The 26,505-nt window shown below is 51.1% G+C and overlaps 1 long non-coding RNA gene across 2 annotated transcripts; it reads left to right on the forward strand.

The window, feature by feature from the left end:
- Positions 1–186: 186 nt before the first annotated feature.
- On the forward strand, positions 187–14,401 carry LOC106992860 (uncharacterized). 2 transcript variants are annotated; one of them, XR_013403045.1, is made up of 4 exons: positions 187–407; positions 7,970–8,079; positions 8,998–9,041; positions 13,957–14,401. It is a non-coding gene; the product is annotated as an uncharacterized LOC106992860 (long non-coding RNA). The 2 variants fall into 2 exon arrangements; XR_001438953.3 differs by lacking the exon at positions 13,957–14,401 and adding an exon at positions 12,857–13,285 and having other exon boundaries at positions 285–407.
- The last annotated feature ends 12,104 nt before the right edge of the window (positions 14,402–26,505 follow it).

Consider the following 26,505-nt stretch of genomic DNA (forward strand, 5'->3'; position numbering starts at 1 on the left):
TTCCTTTTCCTTTTCTTTCCATCTGGGAAAATATATTTAATTCTCTCAAATGATCTCACAACATCAACACATAAGCACAGACCAAACTACCCACCCCTTGCATTCCCAGTGTTGGTGGTCCAGGAGGGAACTGACTTCAGAGACTGTTCCAGCCCAGCTCCTGCCATGCCCCTGAGTTGACAGGGAGAGGTCTCCCTAACGCAGGCAGCAGAGGACAGAATGTGGCAATCTCTGGCCTGAACCCAGTAAGCAGTGCTCAATCCTGCCACCCCTAGGCTGCATGGCCTCAGGGCTGGGGACTGGGGACGGGGAGTCTCAGTTCCTCCTAGCAAGAGAGGAATGCCCGCTGCAAGGAGGAAGTGCTTTGTGATAAATCTTCAGTGCTAGAGGCTGGGCTCTTCCAAGAAGTGAGTAATCTCAATGTTGTCATCTGGCGAATGGGTGTATGGCAAGTTTCCTGGCTCAGAACTTTTCTTTCTTTTTGATAAAAGTTGCCATCAGCTCCTTCTTTATCCAGCTGGTTAAGAACAGACCTTCTTTGTTCAGGAAACTGTCCTTTGAGTGGTCCCTCTTGGCTATTCACACGTTAGGCTAGTGGGGCAAGGGGGAACTGGTTCCTGGATGACCTGAGGAGTGCGGGACCCTCTGGTCCCTGCGTGGAAGAGCAGGGAGATAATTTGCTTGGGGCCAAGGAACATCTGGGAAGAAAGGGATGAAGACAAAGACTTTTTCCATGTTAAAGTTGGAATTTTCCTGGTGAGGTTTGAGATGAAGTGCCCCAGCAACAGAATCCCCACAACCCTCAAGGGAATGGCACCAGGAAGAAAGAGGGGTCAGAACTGGTGACCAGGCTCAACCCCAGGGCCTCCATATTCCTGGGGCATGGAGTGTGGCTGAGGACAGAAGCCCTCCTGGGCTCAGCTCTGCCGGGGCTGTGCGCTGTTTGGGAGCCTCGCTAACCTTGGAAGTGTGAGCTTGGAAGTGTGTCCAAGGTTGGCACACCTCTGTGGACCACATAAGGGTCAGGACCAGTGAGGCAGGATCTCATCAGACTTTGCAAGACCATTTTCTTTAGAGACACATGGTGCTGTGCAACAATGGAAATCAGGACCTCCTGGTTCTCCAGTTCCTCTCTGATTGCCATTTGCAATCAGAATTACCCGTAGGACCGAGTTTGCCCCCAATTTCCTTGGGGGAGTGTGTGAGGAATTAGGAGTAAGAAGGGGTAAAGAGGAGTGACTTCCTGTTAATATGGGCCTATGGGAGCTCAAGCAATTATTGACTAAATAAGAGGGATTACATTTGCACCCCAAACTGGGGAAATGTGTTTGATTAGGAAAAAGCCCAGAAAATTATACAATGAAAAGGTATTAGTCATGGCCTCCAGTTGGTAAGATATCAAGGGATGCCCTCCTTTTTCCTTTCTGTATATCTGTATTTTCTGTTTTCTCCCCACAGAGATTATGGAGTGATTTGAGTTACTAAAAACACTTTACAGTAGCTCAAAAAACTATTATTATGTAGAGACCCCAAGAAAAGGCACATTATGTCGGCTGTCATTTATTCCAAGAGGTATCGAAGAGTATATCACGTTTGGGAAAGATTTTTCTTAATCCAAGTGGTTAAAACAGAACAGTTAGTTGCCTACCGATGTGTGTTCAATTGTCTGGAAAAAAAATCAATTACATGGCAGTTTAACCTGCAGTGAGGGGAGAGACCAAGCCACACATGGACTCATTCAAGGAGCTGGGAAGACAAGATTCAGGTGGGGCAAGTCGTGAACAGGATTTTCAAGTCTCTATGGGGTTGCCCTAGGGTAGAGGGAGCTGGGGGACTTATCATGTGCAGAAGTTACAAGTGACCATAAAAAGCAGGCATTTCCGGCAGCCTGGCAGGCACGTCCCTGAATGGAATGTCTTAGGAGAAGATGTAATGAAATGACCTCAAACTTCTATCAACAAAGATGTTTTGTCTGCTGGTTATTATGTCATCATCAGCGTGATGGGAAAGTCTGTGCGGATGAGGAATAAGGAGAGAAATGGGGGCACAACTGAGTCAGCCAAGAGACCCGTAAAAGAGAAGATGGCCCACTTGGAAGGGTGGGTGTCCAGTTGGTGTAGACATGAAGAGACAGGGAGTGGGTGAGAGGGAGTGGGTGAGGAATAAGGAGTAAGAAGGGGTAAAGGGGAGTGACTTCCTGTTAATATGGGCCTATGGGAGTTCAAGCAATTATTGACTAAATAATTAGTCAATAGGGAGGTCTGGCTGGTGTAGAAATGGGAAGGCAGGGGGAGGGTCCCCTCAGAAACAGGAGCTTCGGGAAAGGGAGTGTGACATTCAAGCACTAGCCCCTCTAATGCATACGTATGTGTGAATTAGTGCCACCTCACCCTAGGGGATGTGATGAGTGGAAAGTGAGCTGGATTTCATTCCTGCACGTGCTTCCTTGGCCATCTGCCCTTGTTCAGTAGACAATCCACACGCATGTACCTGGGGGCCCAGGGCAACCACAGCACTGTAATAAATGTGTTGTCAGTCTGTAAATCACCTCAGCCAGCAGCTGGGGTACACGAGCTGGATGAGACCTCGGTGAGGAGGCCAGCACCGTGCATGGCATGGTAACAGTGCCCAGGGAAGCAGGCTGAGGTCCAGGGCAGAGTTCTATGGCCAATGGTGGGTTGGAATGCAAAGCAGGGAAACTGAGGCAGAATTCCTTTTGTATGGGCAGATGCAAATGGAGGGGGTGGGTGACTTTGAGGCTCTCCCTGTTCCCGGAGCACATCTCGGGCCGCAAGGCTCATTCCAAGCACTTCTGGAATAAGCTGCCTGCAGAAATGCTGCCTGTTCTGGCCAGGGGGGGTCCATAACATGGGTAAGCAGAGCAGGCTGTGCAGCCTCAGCCAGCCCACTGCAGGCCAGGACCAGCAGGGCCGACCAGCTACAAGATCTGCTTACTGCTTTGGCTGTCCTTTATGGCAGAAGTGCTCAAATTTGATCGTGCATCAGAATCATCTGGAGGGCTTGAGGGATCCCAACACAAAGCGTGTGATTTGGTAGGTCTCAGGTGGGGCCTGAGGATTTGCATTTTGTATTTCTCCCAAGTTCTCAGGTGATGCTTTAGAAACCGTGTTCCAGGGATGCCTTATTTCTGAAGCCCAACGCTTCTATGAGAACCATGACCGCTTGTTCCCCCTGAATTTTCTTGTCAGTCCCAGGGCCTCAGGGGGTTCCCATTATCAGTGCCCCTCCAGGCTTCTCTGAGGTTGCAGCTCCATCTCATTTTCCTGGCAGGAATTGACACCTGTTTCTTCCCTTCTACTCTGGACTTTAAAGCAATGGATTTCTTAGAGAAAGAATTAGTCATGCCCCGATTTGGGTAGAGGGAGGGGCTGAGGGCCATCCCGGACCTCCTGTTGTCTCCAGTGTCTCAGCACCCACGGGGCAGCCCTGGACCCCAGGGAATCTCGAGATTGATTTCCAGGACCCTGCTGGGCAGGTGTGAGGGTTATAAGAGCTTAGTTACTGGCAGAGCAGCGATGATTTGCCCTAAGATCCTAACTGAGCCCTAAATCCTTGCATTAAAGTTCTAAATGAATCACAGCCTCGGAATTAGAACAGACTCCGGTGGGGCACCTCTCAGGTCTCAGTTTCCCCAGCTGTAAGTGAGGCTGCTCCAGGTGTTCCCTGAGACAGCTTTCAGCTCTAGCATTCTTGATTCCGAGGAGGACGATGGGTCAGAGGAAAGAGAGGGCTCATCAGGGTTTGCTGGGAAAGGGGTGGAGGCGAAGGTGATGTCAGCTGTGGTGAGCTGGGCCTAGAAAAGCAGTGTGAGTCACCGGGCATGATGAGGGGCAGGATGGAGAGCCAGGGAAAGGCTTTAGTGGGGAGTCATGTGGTCAAACCATCGACTAGGAGGCTGAGGCTGGCAGTCAGCTGGGGTTTGGAGCCCGAGAGGTTGCCCAATGTGCCATTCAGCCTCTGACCCACGGGGCAGGGGCCGGTGCATCATCCTGTGGCTCTGGCCTGGATCTGTTCAGGCTCTGGGCTCTGGAGAGCCATAGGCCCTTGTTGGGAGTGGCCACGCTAGAGGGATGGCTCCCAGGGCCCTGACCTAGCACCATGTGGGCATGGGACTTAGGCCTCTGTGTGACCCAGCCCTGCAGCAAATTCCCTACCTGCAAGCAACCTACCCACCCTGCCCCCTCAGGCTGACTTTGGTCCTGGGGCTGCCTTGCTCATGTCCCTGTACCTGTGCTTGTCTCTCAGCCCCTCAAAGACAGGGACTGGGACTTGCCTGCTCTTGTAGCCCCCTGCACAGCCCAGCTCAGCACCGTGCTGGCCTCCTTATGGGGACTGAGGGAACTATCCACCTCAATCCAAAAGCTGCTTTGGAAAGAGACAGGGGTGGACCTGAGGTCTGACCGGCCCTTCCCACCCCCATGCCTGCTTCTCACTTCTCTCTCCTCTCTGCCTTTTGCCAAGACCCTTGGTGTCTCGTGCTGGTGGTCACCACGCTGAGATGGGCGGCCCAGACCGAGATTCATGATACAGGGGAGACGCACCAATGCCAGCAACCCCTTGCTGACCCCTCTTCCTGGAGGGCACCGGGCTCCGGGCTGACACACCTCAGTTATGGTCTGGCTCAGCCACAACTAGCTGTGTGTGCATGAAGTCCCTCTTCTTCTCCAGGGCCGGCTTCCTCATCTGTAAATTAGGAGCAATTATTCTTGAGCTACCGGGTCACCTGACACAGAGAAGAGGCTCCACCGATGTTTCTATTATCGTTGTCATTAAAAACCATGGCAGTCAGAGAGGTTGGCACCTGGGTGCCTGCCATCCCTGGCGTCCTGAGAGCAGGCTCAGCTGGGCCCAGAGCCCTGGAGAGATACTGGTGGGTGGGTGGGTGGGTGTGCAGCCATCTTTGGGGGAACAGAGTGGGATTCGGGGAGGGGGCCAGAGTCCAGGGGGACTCCCAGCATAGCCTGGGCTGTGGTTGGGGGAAGGCCATGCCCCCTCCGCAGGGGCTCTGATCAGGTGGGGGCGGGCTTGGAGGTTATTTGAGGGCACAGGAAATATCTGGAAACTATGGGAATGGGAACTCAGGTCAGAGGTCACCTCAAATTAAAATGGAAAAAGCCCTCTGTGTAAAGGGAATCAAAGGAGGTGAAGACATTTGCTCTTCCGGAGTCTCCTGAACCCAGATGTTAGCGGTTAAAATTCCTGTGGGGCTAAACGGTGGACACGGGGAGCCGTCTTGGGGCCCAGCAGGGCAGGAGCCCAGGGAACAGTGTGCATTCTCATGTACCCTCCAGGACATTGCCCCAGGGGTTATGAGCAGAGCGGGACCTGTCCCTGCAAAGCTGGGTGCTGCAGAGGGACGGGCACCCTGGGGTCTAGGGCCTCTCTCAGCCCTTCACTCTGGGCTGGCTGCCCCCTGGAATGAAACAGGATCTGGCATCCCCACTCTAGTCTGAGCCAGGACAGCTCATTAGCTGGAGGGCCGTGCTCCTTCAGATTTATGGTCAGGAGACCCTCATCTGAGGGCCAAGGTCTTTTGATCTGAGCCCAGGGTTAGGGGCAGGGGATTCCTGGGTCTTAATTAGCCTCAGCTAGGCTGATGCTGACCAGGACTCTGTCCCAGGCCTCAGCCCGCAGCCCCAGCCCCCCCGGCTGATGCTTATTGGGGGTGGAGGGCTCTGGGAGGAAGACAGGCGTGTGTGGAGTTTGTTCCTACTCTGCAGGGCCTCATGGGCAAAAATACCAGGAGGGAATGAACAGCTCAAAAGGATCCTCCCCTCAGCCCCTCCCCAGCCTTGACCCATCCCCGACCCTGATTCTTCCCTTCGCCACTCTGACCTCACCCCAACCAAGTGTCACATCCTACCTGGGGTGGGGCTAGGGGCTGCCATGTACCTGGGCCTGTGCCAGGCACCTTGAGGACACAAGGCAAGTCTAGCAGAAAAGTCAGCTATATACACAACTAGAAAGAATAGATAAAATAATAGGCTGTGCTTTTGATGTCTTGGACTTCCTCAGGTCAGGGATGACCATTTGCATGAGGGATTTATTATGTCTTGTTCTTTTGTTTTTGGGCTTAAGGAGGAGTGAGCAAGTGTACTCAGGGGATACTTACTTAGAGTCAGAAAGACATTAGGGAGAAGAAGGGGAAGGGAGGAGAGGAAGGGAAGAAGACACTGAGACAGAGGCAGAGAATGAGACAGGAAAAGAGACTGTCAATCCTGAATCCAGCTGTGTCTCAACCTAGCTGACACGTCCTAGACTTCTCAGGAATGTGGCCCAGTAAATTCCCTTTGGGCTCAAGCTAGATTGAGCTGGGCCTCTCTCCTGATCAGTGTGAGTGAGCCACAGAGTGAATGGCTGCATTGGCGAATGTGTGCATTTATTTCAAAACACCGGGAGAGGATCCCACACTGGGCTTCCAAGGGAGAGGGCAGAGGGAAGGGGAGAAAATGGGACAAGCCTTCTGCCCTCAGAAGCTGACCTTAAGTTAAGGAGCCAGCACTCCAACATGAAAGCCACTGGGAGATGCTGTCATTCCGGAGGCAGAGGAGGGAGGGGGACAGAGAGGGCAGCAGCAGAGAGCAGAAGGACCAGGCCCAGAGGAATGCGAGAAAGCTTTGTCTTGGTAGCCTGCAGAAGGCTCTGGAAGCAAGCAGAGGACAGAAACTCTACTGCATAAGAGCCTGGTGACTCAAGAGGGGCAGGGCGCCTTCCCCGTCCTGGGCCAGGAGAGAGAAAATATCATCTCATTAAAGGATAGCTTTTTATTATGTATGAAAGATGAGTGTGAGCTTTTTTTCAGGTAGAGCCAGGGCGAATGAGGATATCAGATAAGAGACCAAGGTCAGGTAATTCAGGCAGCATACAAATGCACCAAGACTTGAGTGCACTATCTGTAGTCTATTTAAAGCCAGCTCTTCTATGATGCCCTGGTACTGTATTTCTTCAAATCCTCCCTCATTTTCTCTGGTCACTCAGTTTCTTTCTTTTAAGGACTGAGCATTTCTTAAGAGTTTCCTAGGGAGATGACTCTTCCCTCATGTATATGGCCAGGCAATGTGGGTCACTTCCCAGATCATAGTTTCCAAACTGGAAGGTCTTTACCCTGCCAGCTTCATTATGATGTAGTTTGCATACTGTAGAATTTGCTTATTTTAAGCATACAGTTTGATAAGCTCTGCCAAATGGAAATAGCCACCTACCTACCATCAAATGAGACATTGATTTTTTTTATCCCCCCCCATAAAATTCCCTCATTCCCCATTGCAATCAATCCCTGCTCCCACATCCCACCTCAGGCAAGCCCTGGCCTGCTTTCTGGCTGCAGCGCGGCCCTCCCTGGAGTTCAGATGCACGGAGCGGTGGAGTCTGCAGCCTTTTGAGTTAGTCAGTTTTCATTTGGCTGCTGAACTTCAGCGCGGTGCTTCGTGGGTCATCCATGTCGTTCGTTGTATTATTATTTCATTCTTCTTTATTGCTGGGGTCATTCCATCATACGGGTGCCCTACAGTTTGTCCATCCACAAGTGATTCATGTTTTTGGAGAGAATGAATAAGGCAGGAGGAGGGCGGCAGGTGTCTGTCCCACACCTAGGGGACCTGTTTACTCTCACCCTGCCCAGAAGGGGTTGGGAGGGAGGAAGGCCAGAGCCTGACCCCATACACAGGACAGCGATACCTACAAGGCCCAGCACTATGGGAACTGGAGGGTTGGGGGTCAGAAGGGACATCCTGGCCAGCTTTAATAATAAGAGCTGCCATGTGTCGTAAGAGCCTACTACGTGTCCCCATCTCCAGCCCTCACTAAAACCACACAAGGGAGAAGCTTGAGAACACACCTTCAAGAAGACCAGGGCTCAATGTCACAAAGTTATTAGGTGGCCAGTTAGGAGTCAGGCCCTGGCTTATTGGTCTCCAAAGCCCCCGCTTCCCCCGCCTTCTTCCTGCAGGAGGTGGGAGTATCTTGGAAGTTCCGAAGGTCAAAGGCAACCAGAGCAGCCCAGTTGGGTAGTCCAGGGAAGCCCTGCGAGGGAGGTGGAGCCCTTCCCAGAGCACCCAGGTAATCCTGACAGACACTCGCTGCCTCCAGGGCCTAAGGAGGAGGGCGGGAAGCTCTCCCATATCCTCGAGCGAGGAAAGCCCTCGCGTGTCTAGTGCGGGCTCCCACTGGGTGAGGGGCAGCTGGAGGAACTGAGGCACTCACTTGGGGGAGGGCTAGGGAGGGAAGACGCTCAGGCAGCGCAGCCCTGGGAGTGTCAGGAGCAGGTCTGGGGGGCCCTGGAGAGCCGCAGCCGGAGGCACTGCACCCATGAACCCTAGTCTTCACTCAAGCGGCCCAGAGTAGCCCCTGACGTTCTCTGCCTGTTTTTGATTCCTTCCATGCTGCAAGCCTCTCTCTGGAGAAGGGGCTTTTCCTGTTGCGCCTCTGAGAGCACCCCCTCTGTACTCTTGCTGAGGCTCCTTCAGGCTGCGGTGAAGGCCTGGCCCTCCAAAAGGGGGTGGGGAGGGGATGGGAGAGCAGAGGCAGCAGAGCCACGTTGTGCCCAGAGCAGGAGCTGCTCCATCGAAACCAGGTCAGCCTCTTGCTGTTACTGACTATTACCCTAGCGAAACTGGGAGAGCACACACCTGGGGCCATTTGCTCAGCATCCACAGTTTTACGATCAGAGCAGCCTGAGACGAGGAAAGAATGAGTTCATCCATCCCCACTGCCCCCGCCTTGCTGCAGGGCCAGTTTCACGGGGCACATGCCAGGCCCTGCGGCCTCTGCAGCCTGGCCCAAGGCACCATGTCCATGGAATGCAGGGAAGGAGTGTCTCCTCAGCCCCCAGCCTGCCCACCTCAGCCTGCAGGGTGTAGTTAATGGGAAGAGGCTGCCAGCACCTCTGTCCTGGCCCAGGTGGGCTGGGGAGGCCTGGGGAGGTTGAGGGAGACAGGAGAACAGGAGCTGATTCTCTCCTCTCCTGCTTCTGCCCAGGACCTGTCTCTGCACTGGGACCGGGAAGATGCTTCATTTCACAGGTGAGACTTAGAGCTAGAAGCGACCATAAGACAGTTCCTGCCTCTCCTTGTTTTCTGGAGGTTCTTTTGAGAGTCCTTGAACATTTCTGCTTCCTGGAAGGTTGCATCTCCTTCTTCCTCCCCTCTATCAAGTTTTTCTCTGGGTCTGATGCATCAAAGCCCCAGCCCGGTGAGATGGTGATGCCCCAGGTTCAGGCAGACTTCAGGGGAGGCAGAGCCCGGCTCCTAAAAGCCGTGTGTACATCTGGCTCTGCAATGCCCTTCAGCTGTCATTGAGAGCTGCCCCCTGCTGGAACCGGCCGCAGCTGCTCCAGTGACTGGGAGCCCAACTTCTCTGTGGCATAGAAACAGCCTTTCTCAGGCCAGGCACAGTGGCTCACGTCTGTAATCCCAGCACTTGGGGAGGCTGAGGTGGAAGAAACACTTGAGGTCAGGCATTCGAAACCAACCTGGCCAACGTGGTGAAACCCTGTCTGTACCAAAAAATACAAAACTTAGCCAGTCGTGGTGGCCTGCACCTGTAGTCCCACCTACTTGGGGGGCTGAAGCGTGAGAATCACTTGAACCTGGGAGTTGGAGGTTGCAGTGAGCTGAGATCAAGTGACCCTATCTCAAAACAAAACAAAAACAAAGAGAAAAGGCCTTTCTTCTGAACTTCCCCAGAGCCTCCATCAGCTGCTCCAGATGTCACTGTCCTCCACCTGTGGTCCCTTGGTTAGGACTTGGGTGAAGTTTTCTGGGCCCTAAGGACTCAGGTAGTGAGGAAAAGTACAGCAGGTGAAATGGGCTATGCAGATCCAAGGCTCACCTGGTCCTGGTTCCTGGTGATGAGGAGTGGATGATTTAATGAGGGGTGAGCAGGGGCCCAGCCCCATCCTCTGCACCCTAACCCAGCCGGGCCCTGGGGTCCTTGCACAGCCTGGCACCCTTCAGTCCCGCTTTTCCGGCAGCTGCCTCAGGCTGGAGAATGAACTCTACCCAGTGGCTTCCACTTGATCCTCCCCACAGCGAATATCTGGCCTCCCTGCATCTTTTGCATGTAATTCCCAAACTGGAGTATTTTCCACATTTTGAGTCTATCCCAGTCAAGGTAGAAGCCAGAACTCACTTCCCAGCCTCCTCAGGGGGCAGTCATTACGACCAGGCTCTGCTGTTCAAATGTCCCTGCATGAGACTTGTAGGGGGTCCTCTATAGAGAGTGGGGTGGTGGAGGCCTCTGGCCCTTCAGGGCAACGGTGGCAGAGTTCTGGGGTCACACTGGAGCAGGGCTTTCTGGGGTGGGGGGTGGCCTCTGCTGTGCACCTTAGGTATTATTCTTAGCTCTGTGGCATCCAGGTCTGACTCTTTGGCCTCCTGCAGATTCCATGAGCTTCAAAATGGCTTTTAATAACTTGCTTTTCTGTGAAAACTAGCTGGAGTGCATTGTGTTGTTTGCAGTTTACCTCCCTTCTCCTCCCCCCAGAGGCCCTACCACTCTTAGAAAAACTCACCATGCAGAGGGAATGGGAAAAGCAATCCTAGCAAAGAGTAGCAGTTCTTAACCCTTCAAGCCACCTGGGCATTTATAAACGCGCCCACACCCAGCATCCGGCTTGCTCTGGGCATACCCCACGTCTGAGTTATTAGGGTGGCTTTAAATCCTGCGATGTTACGGGATTACACTTTTCCGAAATATTTGCATGAATTGGCTTGGGTCCCTATCACACATGAGGGGAAGATTCTCAGATGTTTTCCCTTCCCATGTCTTCAGGGGGTCTAGAGGACAGTGAGTTTTATTCAGGTCTCTTCTCTCTTCATTGCTGTGCTTCTGTTTGTTCTCTTCTTGCTTTCTGTACTGTGTCGCCCTCCACCAGACACTCCCGAGGTCCTTTATTCCCTAAAGGACACCAATGCAAGGCTAAGTGTTGAAATCTGGGAGCCAGAAAGTGGGGTGAATGATACCACAAAACAGCACAGCAGACCATCTCTTTTTTCTTTTAAGATTTTATTGTAGAATACATCACACACATTAAAGTGCATGAAACATAAATGTACACTTTAGCAAATCATTATAAAGTGAAGACCTATATAACAGTCACCCAACTCAAGAAATAGGCTATTGCCAGCGCTCCAGGAGCCTCCCATGTGCCCCGCTGTAAACAGTCTTTACAGTGACATATTTCATACATTCAGAACAGAGTATAAAACAGATGCAACTGAATGAATCATCCAAAAAGGAACACCGTGTGCCCATTAAATGTGGTATTACTAATATCTAAGAAGCCATTTTTTTTTTTTTTCGATGGAGGGTCACTCTGCCGCCGGGGCTGGAGTGCAGTGTTGTGATCTCAGCTCACTGCAATTTCCGCCTCCTGGGTTCAAGCGATCCTCCCACCTTATCCTCCCGAGTAGCTAGGATTACAGGTGTGCGCCACAACGTCTGGCTAATTTTTTTGTTAACAGTTTACAAAAGTCCTTTCTGGGGACATCACTGGACAAGACCATGAGTGAGCCTGGGAAAACACAGGCTCCCTGTAGCTGAGGCATTAGGCAGGGCTGTGATGTGAGCCAGATCCCCCCATATCAGGATTTAGTCTTCCTTTTGAGTTGCCCAGACTTTTTAGAGAAGATTGTTCTAACTTCTTGAGAGGAAGGCTGCCTTGTGTTTTGGGTGTTTAGAGTCAGAGTCTGGGGTGGGGTCTCCATAGCATATGACCCAGAATCTTCCTGCCTTCTGGGCAGTAACCACTCTCAGTAATTTCCCAGTGGGGGCGGGGAGGGGACAGGAGGAGAGGAAAGAGGAGGAGAAGGGAGAGTTTCCAGGGATCTAACTGCTTCTTAAACAACTTTCAACCCATGTTATTTTAACTTCCTTCTTTACCCAGCTTAGAGAGGTTCCCTCTAGAGCCAGTTCCTGAGCCTTCTAAGCATCCTGCTTGTAAATGGTTTTGGTTCTAAACTCTCCCCGCTGCCAGCCCAGGAGCTGGCTTTCTCCATCTTCGTGGAGGAATGCTCGTCTGCCAGCTTCCCAAGTTTTGCTCCTGTTTTCTCCTCTTGTCTTCCCCTCATTTTTGTGGTTTTATTGTCTTCCTTTTAAAACTCTCTATTGTTGTTCTAGTGAGATTTGGGGGAAAATGCAATTAGATGTGTGTTTAAGCTGCCACTTTAACTTGAAAACCTCAAATATTCCTCTTCTGAAAGTCCCCAGCCACTTTCTGAGAGTAGGAATTCCTCGCCAGCCCTCTCTTCTCAAATGCCAGCTTCCCTCTGTGTGGCTTGGATGCCTCAAACTCAACATCCTCCTCGGCTTCATTTCTGTCTTCCTCGCAGAGGCCCCATAGCTCCGTGTGAGGCCTGCGCACGGGAGAGACAGACATGAACTGGGAGACTCCAGAGGAGGAGTCTGCCCTGGGAAGAGAGACGGTAGGGCCTGGGGCTGCTGCCTAACTGGGGGAGAGCTGAACCCCAGGTGAGGGCTTCCGGGCCCAGGCTCCAATCTGGCCCAGGCAGACTCACAGACAATACCAATGTCCTGTGGTTTATGCCAGGATACAGAAGTACAGGATAGAGCAGGAGCCCAGAGGAGGTGTGACTCACCCAGCTGGGTGTCTTCAGGGAAAGCAGGGAAAGGTAAAGTGTCCTGGACTAAACTGGGCCTTGAAGCATGAGAAGCTCTTGGCCAGGTGGAGGAAGTGAGGAAAGGGGTGTTTCAGGCAGGCAGTCCACTGGCCTGTGTATGGTACCTCTGCAAATTAGACAAAGGTATCTCCTCTGGGCAAATGTAGACAGTGACAGAGAGGCCTGTATGCACGAAAGCTTGGTGTGCTCTGTGGCAGGCAGGAGAACGACCCTCGAAGATGTCCAAGCCCTAATCGCTAGACCCTGAGAATCGGCTTGTGGATGTGATGAAGGACCTCGAGATGGAGCGCATATCCTGGATTATCTAAGTAGGCCCTGGTGATAGCCCTTCTAAGAGGGAGGTGGAGAGAGAGGTCGGCGTCAGAGAGAGATGTGACGATGGGAGCAGACGTCAGAAAGAGATCGGAAGATGCTACTCAGTGGCTTTGCAGATGCAGGGAGGGGGCATGAACCAAGGAATCGGGCGGCTTTTTGAAGCTGGGAAAGGCAAGGCAATGGATTCTTTCTCGGAACCTCCAGAAGGAATGCAGCCCTGTTGGCACCTTGGCTTTCATCCTTTAAGACCCATGTCTGGACTCCTGACCTCCAGAACTGTAATATAATAAATCTGCGTTGTTTCGAACCCCTAAGTCTGTGGTAGTTTGCTGCAGCAACAACAGGAATTAATACCCAGGCCCTGGTGCTTTTAGGGAAGGGCTGTGGCCAATGTACCTGGGGCCTGGGGTGGGGGAGGTGGAGTGGGGACAGATGAGGCTGGACAGATAGGCAGGTGATACACAGGGCCTTCCAAGTCACAGCAAGGAATTTGCCCTAGCCCAAGGTAGTCCAGGTGAGACAGAAGGAAGAGGGGAGCAGCATTTTGGGGGGATCCCTGCTGTGGAAGATGGTCTGGTGGGAAGTGGCTGGGGCACACTGACATTGAGGAGCTGCTGTAGGTGCAGCGGAAGGTGATATGGCCTGGACCCAGCTAGTGGCAATGCGGGAAGGCATAGCCTGCCTGAGAGCTGAAACACAGCAGAGGGCAAATTCCTCTTCTCCCCGGCCCTTGTTTTTTTTCTTCCTGCCTCACCCAGCTATGGTGCCAAAGGCTCCAAAGGGCCACCTGAGATAAGGTAATGACTTCAGAGGAAGCTGGGGAATGTTCCCAACGGCTCAACTGGGAAAGGACAATTGACTTCCTATGTGTGCACAGCTATGCATGCACACTCGCACGAACAACACACACACACACACACACACACACGAGGGGTTCTAGCATGCCCGTGGCCTTTCTCCTCATTGGTCTTCTCCTTCGCAGGGCCCTGGAGAGGCTGCTCACCCTTGGCAGTCCCAGGAGCCCGAGGTGTGGCCCCGGGGGTGTCTGATGTCAGGCCTCCAACAATGACTCCCTTTTGGGGCCAACAGGTGAGGGAGACAGGAGGCGGGGGTCAGAGGACTGAACCTTGAGTGGGGAGGCACAGGGCACGCTGCCAACCTACTCTTCAATCACACCTGTGATCACAGCAGAGGCGAAACTCTGGTCACTTCATTGGAAAGATCAAGATTGCAAACCACAGCACCTGGCGTGTGCACACCCTGCACCCTTCACTCAATCTCCAGCCACTTTGAACCACCTGCAGCTCTCTGAATGCCACCTGTTTCACCTGTCTCTTTTTCTTTCTGGGCATCTTCTCTGCCTTCTGGTCTGCCTGATTGTCTCCTGATTCTTCAGGTCTCACATCAATAAATTCCTTTTCCACTGAGACTGGCTGGGACTGGCTGAGGTTCAGTGCACAGACCCTGGAGCTTGTCAGCTCTGCAGTGAGTGCAACCCTGCTGCCCACCAGCTGTGTGGGGCAGTCAGGGCTCCTCCCTGGGCAAGGGACAAAAAACACTGACTTAAGCAAAAACAGTATGTATTGGCTTATGAACTTGAACAACCCCAGGATGGACTTCAGGCAAGGGTTTATCCAGGACTCAAACAATGAAACCTGGGCTGAGTTTCCTACCCTCCATTTTTCAGCCCCATTTCCCTGGTGTGACCTCCGTTCTCAGATACACTCTGTCCAAAGCCCCAGGCCACATGGTCCCCTGCCCAATTTTATATTCAAATTTAAATTTATCTAAAACTTAAATATAAATAAACTATGTAAATCTGTAATATATAAGTATATGTTATATACAATATGACACACGTTATATTAAATAAATTTAAATTTATATAAATAGTAAATATTTTAATTTATTAAATTTATATGTATATTTAAAAGATAAAGGCGGAAAATAAAAGCATTTTAAAATGAAGTGTTGTCTTCCGCCTTTTCTGCTGGCCTGGGTCTTTACACTATGGCAGAGGTCTCTGCTAGTAGATGAGAGAAGGCTTTCTAAAGCTGAGACGTGTTTTTGAGAACTAAATGTTAGATGGAGGGCAGTTAAAAATTAAAATATACCTTTGGCCAGGCGCAGTAACTCATGCACATAATCACAGCACTTTGGGAGGCTGAGGGGGGTGGATCATTTGAGGCCAGGAGTTTGAAACCAGCGTGGGCAACATAGTGAAACCCCATCTCTTCAAAGATAAAAAATAATTTAAAATGTTTAAAAATTTAAAAAAATTAAATGCACCTTTTCTTGACCCACTTCTATTCTAATAATTCTGCTTCTATGCATTTATCTTATAAATAGATGTCACTTGTTCAAAATAATTTATGCACAGGATTATTTATTGTAGCATTATTTGTATCAGTAGTGGACAGTTAGAAAAAGCATAAATATTCATTAATAGGCAATTGGTTAAACAAATTACAGGACATTCCTATAATAGAACACTGTGATACTATAAAGTCATAATATCATTAACCAAGAATGAAATCTCTGTCTTTTTTTTTTTTGGAAACAGAGTCTCGCTCTGTAACACAGGCTTCAGTGCAGTGGCATAAACTTAGCTCATTGCAACCTCTGCCTCTCAGGTTCAAGCAATTCTCGTGCCTCAGCCTCCCGAGTAGCTGAGACTATAGGCACACACCACCACACTGGGCTAATTTTTTTTTTTTTGTATTTTAATAGAGACAGGGTTTCACGGTGTTACCCAGGCTGGCCTCAAACTTCTAATCTCAGACAACTCACCCGCCTTGGCCTCCCAAAGTGCTAGGATTGCAGGCATGAGCCATCATGCCCGGCCTAAGAATGAAATATGTCTATAGAGATGTGGAATGAGCTCCATGATATATTAAATGAAAAAAATAGGCCGGGCACGGTGGCTCACGCCTGTAATCCCAGCACTTTGGGAGGCCAAGGTGGCTGGATCATGAGGTCAGGAGATCAACACCATCCTGGCTAACACGGTGAAACCCGTGTCTACTAAAAATATGAAAAATTAGCCGGGCGTGGGGGCGGGTGCCTGTAGTTCCAGCTACTTGGGAGGCTGAGGCAGGAGAATGGTGTGAACCCAGGAGGCAGAGCTTGCAGTGAGCCGAGATCGTGCCACTGCACTCCAGTCTGGGTGACAGAGCGAGACTCCGTCTCAAAAAAATAAAATTAAATAAAAAATTAAATAAATAAATAAATGAAAAAATACAGAATATTATATAACCATTTATGTAAAATGTGTGTGCATGTATGTGTGTGTGCATAAGACAAACTTGTATTATGCGTAAAATATCGTATGTCAGGAAGGCAGAAATTCTGGAAAAGGGCGTGCTCCTCTGGGAATGCTCATAGGGTGCTCATTAGCACCATCTGAATGTTGTATAATTTGTCTACATTTACCTATTTGAAAATAATAATTTATTTTTTAAAAGCACCTCAAAATAATGAAAACATGAATAAATGAATAATGAATAAATGAAGTGCTTAGACCAGAGTCTGGCCTAGAATGATCACTAAGGAATTTTGCCTGTCGCCCCGTCCCAGGGCTGCCTTGGCACTCTCTGTGCCCTCACCACATTACATACACACCTCCATCCTAGCAATTACATGACTGTGTCATCACTGCCAAGTTCCACGCCTGTCCAACTGGACCAAATATGACTGCACTGCAGGGGCATTATTTTTTAGCTTTATGTCCTCTGCCCCTAACATAGAGCCTGGCATGGAGTAGGTTGTTGAGTGAATGAAGGACTGAATACATTTACTAATGAGTGTATTAGAGGGAAAAATGAGGCTTTAGTCTCTGCTCTCTAGAAGCTCATGGCCCAGTAGTGGGACAAGAGTCACACAGGACACATTTCAGTGACTACAGGCTGCATATGACAATGGCCCTGTGACCCTGGGGATCTGGGAGAAAGAGAAGGGAGGGTTCCCTAGAGCAGAGAAGTGATTACAATCGGAGGGGTGGGTTCAGACCTGCCAGCAGATGGGAGTCAGAGCAGCAGCAGGACCACACCTGGTGTGGTGGGAATCACAGGGGAACCTGGACTTGGCCGCAATGGCAAAGCTATGCTCAGTTGACCCGCTTCTCCCATGATCCATGCTGGGAGATGGATTAACTATTCTGTTATAACACAGGCTTCAATCTCAGGGCCATGCAAGGACACCTGAAAGACATCTGAGCCTAACGAGCTGCTGCTTGGGGTCAGCACCCAGAGAATGGAGCTGGGTACCCAGTCAGCCCCTCTGCCTTTGTCTCCAGCCCTGCGGGAACTGGGTTTTTGTGTCTTCTGGAATCTCAGGACTAGGATCAGACAGGAAGTATATACTCTTCCTGTATTTGTCCTAAAAACTGGCCTGCCTGCTTGGAATGGTTATTAACTTGATTATTAACTTGGTCATTAACCAAGACCTGACCTGACTTAACAGTGTCAATTCTTGGGAGCTGGGAGGAAGGTGGCACAAGGCTCAGGAATGCCAGCCAGCCTCACCATCAGGGAGATTGCTTTTGTTATCTATCATTGTATTACAAACCACTCCAAAGCTCAGTGGCTTTAAAACCACCACCATTTTATTATCTGTCTCATGGTTCTATGGATTGTCTGGGATCAGCTGGGTGGTTCTTCTGCCGGTCTTGCTTAGGAGTCTCTCATGCAGGTGCATTCAGATAAAGCCTGAGGCTGCAGTCAGCTGGAAGTTCAACTAAAATGCTGGATCAGTGAACCGTTCCTCCTCTCCATGTGGCCTCTCCATGTGGTCTCTTCAGTAGGGTGGCCAGAAATCTTTCATGGTGACTCAGGGCTCTCCAAGTGAAAGAAAGAAGTATTAATAGAAGCTTCCATTTCACCTTTTTGTTTGTCTTTAGTTTTTAGAGACAGCATCTCACTCTGTCATCCAGGCTGGAGTATAGTGGCATGATTATGGCTCGTTGCCACCTTGAACTCCTGGGCTCAAGTGATCCTCCCACCTCAGCCTCCAGAGTAGCTGGGACCACAAGTATGCACCACTACACCTGGCTGAGTTTTAAAATTTTGTGGAGATGGAGGTCTTACTATGTTGCCCAGGCTGACCTCAAATTCCTGGCTTCAAGCAATCCTTCTATCGCAGCCTCCCAAAGTGCTGGGATTACAGCCATGAGCCACCACACCTAGCCTAGCATTTCTCTTAAAGGCTAAACCTGAAGCTGGCATGGTATCACTTCCACCACATTCTGTTGGATAGTGTGTGTCAGAGGCCAGCCTAGGTTCATTGTGGGAGGGGACTACATTAGCGTATGAATGCCATGAGTGTGCTTCACTGGGGCTCATCGCTGGAGGCCAGCTGTCAAGCATGGCAGAGTGTTAAAGGCACATCTGAGGCACCAAGGACAGAAGTGATTGGTCAGTGATAGATCCACGTCTCATGGTCCTTTCCACTGGGATAAGTAGGTCCTGGGGCTGATCTTGGCTCGGTGTTCCTAGCACAGCAGGAGCCAAGCCCAGGCAGATCTGCTTATATATCACACTTTTTCACCCCCACTTCTCTGCACACTGTGCCTGTGCTCAGGGTTTTGGCCCCACTGTTCTCTGAATGGATGCCCCTTGACTAGTCACTTTAACGCACAGAGTTAAAGAAGCTCTCAGCACGGCAGTGGTGGTCTGGCTGTTGCAAGGGAAACTCCAGTCTACTATACAGAACTGCCTTCTGGGCTGTTCCACTTGCTCCTCCCAAAAGCACCTCAACATCAGTACATCCAGAGCTAATCCCCCACCTCCCGCCTCGACGCTCTCTAGAGGAGACTTTACCCAGGAGCTCCAAGGCCATGTGTCCTTCCTGAATAGATGGCTCAAAGACAGCCCCTATTATAGTAGAGCAGAAAAATCAAGTTTAATATCTGGAAGTGCCCTTTCCCTATAGTGAAATGCAGGCAGTAACCATGCCTGACTCAAGATTAGTTCTTGATAATTAAACTGGATAAATTATGTGGAAGCATGAAAAAGTGTGGAGTGCTATAACCAGCAGAAGGACTATTATTTAAAGCAGAGACATTTGACCTCTGTTGATTAGTACTCATTACCCACTTCTGACAACAGAGCCCTTTCCCTTAGGAAACCCATGCCATGTGATTTGGACAGGGATAGCCTATTGAGAAGTCGGTACACTGCCTTAGGCCTAGCCAGTCAAAGACTCCCCATCCCCGACTATATAGATTGGTTCAGAAGTGGGCATGCGACCTCAGACTAGGCTAATCAGAGTCCTCCAAGACTTTTCTGCTGGAGCTCTCAGGAAAGACACCTTCTGTCAGTTGAATTGCTAAGGTCAGTCTGGCCTCCCATCTAATAAGAGCCCACTTGGGAAATGTGTGTGTGTGTGTGTGTGTGTGTATCTGAACTATATATACTACATGATGGGGTGATTTGAGCATATATATATATATATATATATATATATATATATATATATATATATGAGAGGCAGAATGTTGACATTATTCTAGCCTCTGGATCCAGCATTGCCTGAAGTCAGACCAACCCTGACGTTTCAGTTCCACGAACCAACATGTTATCTTTTTTGTAGCCTGAGGAACCTAACTAATTGTCTTAAGAAATCTGGGCTAGGCATGGTGGTTCATGCCTGTAATCCCGGCCCTTTGGAAGGCCCAGGCAGGAGGATTGCTTGAACCCAGAAGTTCAAGAACAGCATAGTGAGACCCTATCTCTACAAAAACTTAAAAAGTTAGCCAGGTGTCGTGGTGCATGTCTTCAGTCCCAGCAACTCGGGAGGCTGAGGTAGGAGAATTGCTTGAGCCTCGAGCCAGGAGTTCGAGGTTGCAGTGAGCCATGATTGTGCCACTGCACTCCAGCCTGAATAACAAAGTGAGACACTATCTCTAAAAAAAAATAAAATAAGAAGAATAAAAAATCTTTTCTCTTCATTTTCACTATTCTATGACTCTCTTCAAGACTCAGCTTAGGCTGGGTGCAGCGATGGTTCATGCCTATAATCTCAGCACTTTGGGAGATTGAGGTGGGAGGATCACTGGAGCTCAGGAGTTCAAGACCAGCCTGGGCAACATAGCAAGACATTTTCTGTACTAAAATTAAAAACAATTGGCTGTACATGGTGGCGTGTGCCTGTAGTCCCAGGTACTTGGCGGCTGAGGTGGGAGGATTGCTTGAGCCCAGAAGATAGAGGCTGCAGTGAACTATGATTGCACCACTGTCCTCCAGCCTGGGTGACAGAGCAAGAAAAAAAAAATACCCAGCTCAAATTCTCGTTTTCCAAGAAGTCTACTCAAATCACCCCATCATGTAGTATATATAGTTCAGATTACGTTGCCTTATACAGGTTTGTGTGTACTATTATAAATTGGAGGTGGGGGATGGTTTTTGGAAACTATGTGATCCCCTCCCAAGTAGCTCAGGAGCTTCTAGGAGCAGAAGTGCATCAGGCTACCTGTGAGGATGTGCACACTGGGCTCATTATGTGGGGTGGAGTGTGTGTGTGACGATACAGGCACCCACCTGAGATCCTGAGGGTAGGTGTGGGCGTGTGCATGTGACCAGAGCAGAGGTGATGTGCATGGCTGCGTGTGTGGTAAGTGAATGAGGGATGAGTGAGCAGAAAGACAGGCTCTTCAGGAGTCAGGACCAGTTCAGGGACAAGTCTCTGCAGGGCTGGCAGGAGCCCCAGAGCCCAGGCTTTTATGTGGCGGAGGGACCCAGCCGTGCCCTCTGCACTGGGTGCCATGGTCTTGCAGTTTGGTCTTGGGCTGGGACTTCCTTTACTTCCATGGTTCAGCTTTGTCTCTTCAACAGAAATCTGGGTCTTTTTATTTCTGCCTCCCCTGCCCAGGTGGGATGGCCTGGGCAGAGTCCCCTCCGCTCTTCCAAGTGTCTCCAGGAGGAAGAGGGACAGCCCTTCTCTGTTGGGCAGGCTAGATGATTTGTAAGTGCTGTTTTCTGAATCCTCACTGTGCTGTCACTTCCTCTGGCTCTTTGTACATTCAAGTGTCTCTGCCTGGGACATGACCCTCTCCCTGCCCTGCACCTACCTCCTTATCCTTTAGGTCTCAACTTGGACACAACTTCTCCAGGAACTTTCCCCTGTACCGCCTCCCATGCATGCGGAGTAGAGTCACATGGTCAAGGCTCTTGCAGTCTCTGTCTGCCATGGAGCAAAGTATCCATGGAGCTGCATGTTACAGATATCAGTTTGTCTCCATCACTTCTTCAGATTGGAAGCCCCTGGGGCTGTCCTCACTACCTGGTCTTGGTTTGCTCATTTCTTCAACAGCCCCAGCTAATGTACCAGGCACTGCTCTCAATGCAGGAAACACTGCAGGGAACATGACAGAGGAGGCCTCTGCTCTCACGGAGCTTCCAGCTTAGTAGGGGGAGAAACAAGAAGCAAGTAAACAAATGCTCAGAACACACATTTCACTGATAATCAAACAAATCAGGGTGATGCAGCCAGGAGAGCCTGGAAGGTGAGAGAGAGCCTCTTCTTTAAGAGCTGGTGTTTGAGCTGAGATGTGCACAAATCCGGGCAAGAATATTCTAGGCAGAAGGACAAGCTGGAGAGCTCTTCCTAAAGTGGAACTATCTCCTACTTCCCAAGTTTGAGCAAGAGGATGAAGGTCGATGAAGGGGAAGAGTTGGAGAAGTTGAAGTCAGAGAGGCAGGTGCCTTGCACTGAATTGCAGGCCGTGGCAAGGACTTTAGGCTTTACTCAAGTAACAGTAGGGAAGTGATCCATCTTATTTAAAATTTTAAAAGATCAGCCGGGCATAGTGGCTCATGCCTGTAATCCCAGCACTTTGGGAGGCTAAGGTGGGTGGATCACCTGAGGCCAGGAGTTCAAGACCAGCCGGGCCAACATGGCAAAACCCCATTTCTACTAAAAATACAAAAATTAGCCAGGCATGGTGGTGGGTGCCTGTAATCCCAGCTACTCAGGAGGCTGAGGCAGGAGAATCCCTTGAACCCAGTAGTCAGAGGTTGCAGTGAGCCGAGATCATGCCACTGCACTCCAGCCTAGGCAACACGGCAAGACTCTGTCTCAAAAAAAAAAAAAAAAAAAGTTTTTTTAAAAGATCATCCTGGCTGTTACAGGTGGAATGGACTTTGGGGAACAAGCACGGGACAATTGGGAGGCTCCAACAGCCATGTGGATATGACAGGTGATGGCTCAGACTAACGTGGCGGTGACAGAGATAGAGAAGAAAGAAGGGGCTTGGGACATACTGAGTTGAGTCTGTGGGACTTGGCGATGAATCTCAGGTGGCTAGGAAGAGGAGGAGCTCCAGGAGGCCTTCTAGTCTTGAGAAATGGAGTGTGTGCTGGTGCCAGTTAGCAAGATGGGAAAGGTTGAGGTGGGGACAGAAATCGAAAGTTCTATCTTATCTATGTTAATTTTGAAATACCTGGTAGATATCCAAATAGAGATGACAAATAGGTGTGAGCCTGTAGCTCAGTGGAAAGGTCAGAGCTAAAGACGCAAGTGTGGGAGGCCTGAGCAGGTGGATGGTTTTCAAAGCCTCCAAGAGCTCATCTAGTTCAAGAGTGTCTAGAAAATAATAGAAGGCCTGTGACCAAGCCGGACACACAGGAGGACATATAGAGGTTGATGGAAACCAACAGAAGAGCCTGAGATGGGCAAAGAGAGAGAAGAAAAGTAAGGAGGTTGTTTTCTCTGAAACCAAGAGATCATTTCAATGATGAGACACTGCCAACTATTCAAATGCTGCTGATGGATCCGGTGCATTGACAGAGAAGTGACCACAGGCTTCAACAACAACCACATTATTGGAGACCTTGACCAGAGCAGAGTTTCCCTTTCTTTCCCCTTCCTCTTCCCCTTTCCCTTTTCCTTCCCCATCCCTTTCCTTTCCCTTCCCTTCCTTTTCTTTTTTTTTTCTTTTTCTTTCTTTTCTTTTCTTTTTTTTGTTTGTTGAGATGGAGTCTCGCTCTGTCGCCCAGGCTGGAGTAGAGTGGCGCAATCTTGGCTCACTGTAACCTCCACCGCCAGGGTTCGAGCAATTCTTCTGCCTCAGCCTCCCAAGTAGCTGGGATTACAGGTGCCTGCCACCATGACCAGCTAATTTTTGTATTTTTAGCCACCACGACCAGCTAATTTTTGTATTTTTAGTAGAGACGGGGTTTCACCATATTGGCCAGGCTGGTCTCGAACTCCTGACCTTGTGATCTGCCCTCCTTGGCCTCCCAAAGTGCTGGGATTACAGGCATGAGCCACCATGCCTGGCCGGCCTTCTTTCTTTTTCTTTTCTTTCCTTTTTTCCTTCTTTCCTTCCTTCCTTCCTACCTTCCTTCCTTCCTTCTTTCTTTCTTTCTTTTTCTCTCTGTCTTTCTCTCTCTCTCTCTCCCTCTATCCCTCCTTCCCTCCCTCCCTCTCTCCCTCCCTCTCTTTCTCTTCTTTCTTTCTCCCTCTTTTCCCTCCCTCCCTTCCCCCCCTTCCTTCCTTCCTTTCTTCCTTCCTTCCTTCCTTCTCTGACAGGATCTTGTGCTGTCACCCAGGCTGGAGTAACCATAGCTCACTGCAGCCTCAAACTCCTGGGCTTCAGTGCTCCTCCCACCTCAGCCTCCCAAGTAGCTGGGACTGCAGGTGTGCGCCACCATGCCTGGCTAATTTTCTTAAAATTTTTTGTAGAGATAGGGTCTTGCTATGTTGCCCAGGCTGGTCTTGAACTCCTGGGCTCGAGCGATCCTCCTGCCTCAACCTTTCAAAGCACTGGGACTTGGGCAGTTTTAGTGGATTGGAGGCAAGGGGAGCCCAATGGGGTGAGCATGGAGAGGGGGAGTGAGTTTGTGAGCGTGGCGAGTGTGGAGTGTGTGGGAAGCCATCACGCTGTGGAGGAGAGCAGAGAATGAAACAGCAGTTGCTGAGGAGAGGGGTCTCAGAGGGAAGATTTCCTGTGTGTGTGTGTGTGTGTGTGTGTGTGTGTGTGTGTGTGTGTTTTGAGACGGAGTTTCGCTCTTGTCACCCAGGCTGGAGTGCAATGGCACGATCTTGGCTCATTGCAACCTCTGCCTCCCGGTGTCAAGCGATTCTCCTGCCTCAGCCTCCCGAGTAGCTGGGATTACAAGCATGTGCCACCATGCTCGGCTAATTTTGTATTTTTAGTAGAGATGGGGTTTCACCACGTCAGTCCGGCTGGTCTTGAACTCCTGACCTCAAGTGATGCATCCACTTTGGCCTCCCAAAGTGTTGGAATTACAGGTGTGAGCCACTGCACCAAGCCTCCGTTGTGTTTTTGTTCTGATTTTTGTTTTCAGGAGATGGGCGCTCCTAGAGCATGGGTTTATGCTGATGGGAAAGGCCCTATAGAGACAGGGAAATGATATAGGAAGATAATGAGGTAATTTCAAGGGAATGACCTTTCCAAGGCAAAGGGATGGGTTCCAGAGCACAAAGACATTAAAGGAGAGAGAAGAAGGCGGAGCGAAAATCCCAGGGATATTGGGGAGGGTGCCATGAAGTGAGAAAGCTGGCACGTGTGTTTCTGTCCACACATGGGTGTGGGCATACAGGAGGTGGACAGTTGAGACAAGTAGTTCCTAGGTAACCCAGAGCTTGGGCCTGATCGAGAGGATGAGTCTGTCCTGTGGAAATATGGGACTCAGGCCTTGGGCCAGGGTGTCCCTGTTTCTGGGCTGGGAGCATCAACACATCTGCCGGTCTCTGCTGATCTTGGACTCACCCACAGAGACGTCTGTGCCACCCCTGCTGGCTCCTGGTGTGTTCAGCGCTCAAGAAACCCTTTCAGTGGCAGAGGAGCTACCTGGGGTGGGATACCTGCGTGTGGGATAATTGCATGGGATTCTCAGTCCTTGCTTGCTCAGCTCTCTTCACATCCCTCCCACCCCAGCATGAGGTAGAGGAACCACACGGTGGACCCGGGAACACAAAATAACACAGTGTGGGGCTGGGCCTGGCCCCAAATGTACTTGGAAGACAAACAGGCTATCCTGGGACCCAGCACAGGCACAAAGAGCTGCTCAGATGGAGTTTTATTGGGGTGTATGTGTGTCTCTCTCCCACATCATCTGGCACCCACCTGCCTCCAGAGAAAAGGCTGCTTCATCTCTCACGTTAGTCATCCGTGCCTGCACGAACAACTGGCTCTTTCCACAGCTTCCTCACCCATCCCGGGGCAAAGCTAGCACGGTGCCTGGCACAGAAAGCTGCTTCATACTTTCCTATCGAATAAACAGATGAATGTGCACCTTGAACAAGCACCCACCCACAGGCGAAAACACCCACTTCCTCTCCAGCCCGGCGGGGACCCCGCAGAGGCAGGAGCAGCGCTGTGGCCCAGTGCTCGTTCCCACCACAGTGATGAGGCTCTGGACCTTGGGCTGAGCTTTCTGCCCCCAAGTGGAAAGGCCACCTTGGGGACTGCTGGGCCAGGAGGTCAGCCAGTCAGCAGCCACACTGAGCGGGGACAGCTGTTTCCAGCAGAGCTCCCGGTTCGGGGATTGGGCCGAAGGGATGTGGCCCAGGTCCTGGCCCGAGGAGAGATGAGCCACCCTGCCCTCCTTCTGCTCCTCCAGCTGCCCCTGACCTCACCTCTGGGCTCCTCCTGCTCCTCCAGCTGCCCCTGACCTCACCTCCGGGCTCCTCCTGCTCCTCCAGCTGCCCCTGACCTCCACCTCCGGGCTCCTCCTGCTCCTCCAGCTGCCCCTGACCTCACCTCCGGGCTCCTCCTGCTCCTCCAGCTGCCCCTGACCTCCACCTCCGGGCTCCTCCTGCTCCTCCAGCTGCCCCTGACCTCCACCTCCGGGGCTCCTCCTGCTCCTCCGGCTGCCCCTGACCTCCACCTCCGGGCTCCTCCTGCTCCTCCAGCTGCCCCTGACCTCCACCTCTGGGCTCCTCCTGCTCCTCCAGCTGCCCCTGACCTCCACCTCCGGGCTCCTCCTGCTCCTCCAGCTGCCCCTGACCTCCACCTCCGGGGCTCCTCCTGCTCCTCCGGCTGCCCCTGACCTCCACCTCTGGGCTCCTCCTGCTCCTCCGGCTGCCCCTGACCTCCACCTCCGGGCTCCTCCTGCTCCTCCGGCTGCCCCTGACCTCCACCTCCGGGCTCCTCCTGCTCCTCCAGCTGCTCCTAACCTCCACCTCCGGGGCTCCTCCTGCTCCTCCAGCTGCCCCTGACCTCCACCTCCGGGCTCCTCCTGCTCCTCCAGCTGCCCCTGACCTCCACCTCCGGGCTCCTCCTGCTCCTCCAGCTGCCCCTGACCTCCACCTCCGGGCCTCCTCCTGCTCCTCCAGCTGCCCCTGACCTCCACCTCCAGGCTCCTTCTCAGTGCCTGGTCAGCTGGACGAAGAATGGAAACCCCAGTCAGATTTCTAGAAGAAATCTGAGAAACCAGCCTTGGGAGCACTTGCCGAGCCCTCCTGAAGTTGTCCTCCACCTGGTTGTGAGCCGGGAGGAAGACTGAGATCAAGTGACAGAGGGCCCAGAAGCGACGCCAATGAGGAGAGCCCCTGCTGGCCTCAGCCC

Source organism: Macaca mulatta, chromosome 13 (assembly GCF_049350105.2).
Source record: "Macaca mulatta isolate MMU2019108-1 chromosome 13, T2T-MMU8v2.0, whole genome shotgun sequence".
Classification (NCBI taxonomy): domain Eukaryota; kingdom Metazoa; phylum Chordata; class Mammalia; order Primates; family Cercopithecidae; genus Macaca; species Macaca mulatta.